At 44.9% G+C, this 3,628-nt stretch overlaps 1 pseudogene; it reads right to left on the minus strand.

Annotated features, from left to right (window-relative positions):
- Positions 1 to 1,842: 1,842 nt before the first annotated feature.
- LOC101988505 lies at positions 1,843 to 2,569 on the minus strand (annotated as a pseudogene).
- Between the last annotated feature and the right edge of the window lie 1,059 nt (positions 2,570 to 3,628).

A 3,628-nucleotide genomic window follows, 5' to 3' on the forward strand; every position in this document is an offset into this window, starting at 1 on the left:
CTTAAGGAACTGTTCAACATTCTTAGCCATCAGGGAATTACAAAGCAAAACAACTCTGAGATTCCATCTTACACCTATCAGAATGCCTAAGATCAAAATCAACAATGATAACATATGCTGGTGAGGATGTGGAGTAAGGGGAGCATTCATCCATTGCTGGTGGGAATGCAAACTTGTACTACCACTCTGTCAATCAGTATGGCCATTCCTCAGAAAGTTGGGAATCAACCTACCACAAAACCCAGCATTACCACTCTTGGGCATATACCCAAAGGATGCTCAATCATAATTCAAGGACACTGATTCAGTTATGTTCGTAGCAGCATTATTCGTAATATCCAGAAACTGGGAACAACCTAGATGCTCCCCAACCAAAGAATGGATAAGGAAAATGTGGTACATTAACACATTTACTACTCAGTGGTAAAATACAATGGCATCTTGAAATGTGCATGCAAATGAATGAAACTAGAAAAAATCATCCTGAGTGAGGTAACCCAGACCCAGGAAGAAGAGTATGGACTCATTTATAAGTGAAATACTAGCTATAAAGCAAAGGATAAGGAGCCTGAACTCCACAACCCCAGAGAAGCTAAGTAACAAAGAAAACTGTAAGAGAAACATAAAAATATCCCCCTGGGAAGGGGAAATAGACAAAATCTTCTGAGAATATTAGGAGTGTTGGGGTGGGGGAGAAGGGAAAGTGGAGTGGAAGGAGGAAGGAAGAAGGGGAGGAGGGAGGAGAACTTGAAGGAATGGATGATAGAGATGGGAGAAGGACAGAGAGCTGGAATGCAAGAAAAAAGATACCTTGATTGAGGGAGCCATTATGGGTCAAGCAAGAGACCTGGCACTAGAGAAATTCCCAGGAATCCACAAGGATGACCCCAGCAAAGACTCTAAGCAATAGTGGAGAGGCTGCCTGAACTGGTCTTGCCCTGTAGTCAGACTGATGACTATCTTAAATATCACTACAGAACTTTCATCTAGCAACTGATGGAAACAGAGGCAGAGACCCACATCAGAGCACTGGGCTGAGCCTCCAAAGTCCAGTTGAAAATTGAGAGGAGTGACAATAAGAACAAAGAGGTCAAGACTATGATGGGGATGCCAAGTAAAATAGCTTACCTAAACTGTTTGGAGCTCACCAACTCTGGCCTGACAGCAAGGAAACCAAACCAGAACCTCTAAATGTGGGTAACAGTTGTTTGACTGGGATAGACTGTGAAGTCCCTGGCAGTTAAGACCAGGATTTATCTCTACTAACTTCTGGCTTTTGCGGGTTTTTGATATTTATTTATTTATTTATTTTCCATTCAAAAATTTACACTTCCTCCCCTCCTCCCATTCCCCTCCCGCTTCCTTACTCAACCTTAAGAGAGGGCAGGGAACCCTGCCCTGTGGAAAGTCCAAGGCCCTAGGAAGCTGTGCATCCATATAGACTAGGGTCTCCAAAAGCCAGTACATGCAGTAGAAACAAGTCCCAGTGCCTTTATCAATGGCTTCTCAGTCAGCTCCTGTCAGGAGCCGTTTTCCCCCCAAAATTATTACAGGAACCATTGCCCTGAGGAGTTAGCAGAGAGCCCCACTCACTCCTAACAATAATTAGAATTGTTCTATTGGCAGAGCCTATCGCACTCCCAAGTATCTGTTAATAGAGAGTTATCTGTTAGCAGAACCCACCTCACATTTCAAACTATCTAGAGAACTAAGGTGTGTCAACATGTTACTTCCTGCCCGAGGAATTGTGACCTGACCTTTCGTAACCTCCTGGCCTACGTGACCAAGGTGAACCACGTGGCAAGAGCCTAGGTCCCTGTGCCCCCCCCCAAATTCTTTATCCTATATAAGCTGTAACCCTGACTCTAATAAATGAAGGCTTTGACAAATCTGCCTGGCCTTCTTCCTCTTTGTTTCTGCCTCCTTTTCCACCACCTTCTGTTTCTGGGCAACAATGAGAAGCTTTGTCTTCTCGCTTTCCATCAACTCATAGTTCCTGCGGATTGCCTCGGGAATATTGGGCTTTGTCACTGGTACAGCCTGGATAACAAGACCCGGGGCCATGGAAGTCAGGTCCTGTTGCAAAGCTAACTTGAGGTTTTCATCAATTTGATCAAACAGCTCGATGTAGACCTCCTGAAGCGTGTGCACACTGCAGAACTGATTAAGCTCATGATGGATCTTGTTGAAGATGAGGGACTTGTCATAGTCAGCAGTGTAGTTCTTCACTATGTCATACACTGCATTCGGGACCAGGAAGTTCACCACTTCAATTCTGTCAAAGTAGATCATCACACCACCACTGGTCCCACATGGTACGTTCTTCACTTCGTCTGTTTGGAGAGTGGTCTGCACAGACTTATAGGATGTGATGAATGGGAGCATGAGATGGAAACCGGGGCCACTGGTGGAGGTCAGCAGGGCACCACCTCTGTAATACGCTCCAAAATATGGCCCTCTTCTATCTTGTGCACAGCTGAGAAGAGAGATGCACAGAAGAAACTGCAAGCCACGGCCACAACTGCTCCCAACTGAGCCATCAGTGAACTGATATCCAGGCTGTCCCTCCAGGCGCTCCGCACATGTCTGAACCCCCTGTGCAACCGCAGAAACCCCCATTGTCAGCCGCATTCAGAGAGTCCAGTTTGATCACATGCTCATTCAGTCCTGGTCCAGTTGGATTTGGTGAGCTCCCATTAGAACTGGCACACTGTCTCAGTGGGTGAACCAACCCCTCATGGTCCAGACTTCCTTGCTCATCTTCTCCCTCCTTCTGCTCTTCAACTGGACCTTGGGAGCTCAGTCCATTGCTTTGATGAGGGTCTCTGTCTCTATCTCCATCTGTCTGTTCTGGCTTTTTGGAACTCATTCTCTTTCAAGGGATACCTTGTTCAGCCTAGATATAATGGGGAGGGATTTGGTCCTGCCTCAAATCAATGTGTTAGACTTTGTTGACTCCCCAGAGAAAGCCTATGTGGAATGGATCAGGGGTGGGATGGGTAGAAATTGGAGGGAGCAGGAAGAGGGAAAGTAGTGGGAAGTGAATTTAGCATGTAAAATGAGAAAAGATAGTTTGTTTTTTCTTTAATAAAAGGAAAAAAAAGTATTACTTTAACTTCTTGATTCTCCAAACCCTGCAGCCTTATTTTCTTTCTCTCTCTTTTTTGTCTTATTTTGATATGTAGATCATATTAAATATTCCCTGTGGAGTCTCTGAAGTAGATTTTGGAGGTCTTATTGTAAACAATACAATTCATGAGGACTGCTGACTGCTTGGCAAATGAGATCAAAGAAAGGGCAGGAGGAAAGAGCAGTCATCGCCTCATGCAGCCCTGTGACAATCAGCAGGAGCTGGTCCAGAGCCACATTGATCTTATGTCTGTTTTTTTCAAAGAGCTCCCGGACTTGGGATATGTACAGCTGGCTATTTGATTAATGAGCCCTTGAACAAAAACAACTGTTCTGTTGCTTTAAGTAGGCCTTCCAAAAGGGGCAGGGAGAGAGTTGCACTAAACCAGCACAGACATTCTAAATCAACCAATAGATTCCAAGCATTCTAACTCAAACTTCCAGTGCTTTCTCGATCTCTCTCTCTCTCTCTCTCTCTCTCTCTCTCTCTCTCTCTCTC

Source organism: Microtus ochrogaster, chromosome 5 (assembly GCF_000317375.1).
Source record: "Microtus ochrogaster isolate Prairie Vole_2 chromosome 5, MicOch1.0, whole genome shotgun sequence".
In the NCBI taxonomy this organism is placed as follows: domain Eukaryota; kingdom Metazoa; phylum Chordata; class Mammalia; order Rodentia; family Cricetidae; genus Microtus; species Microtus ochrogaster.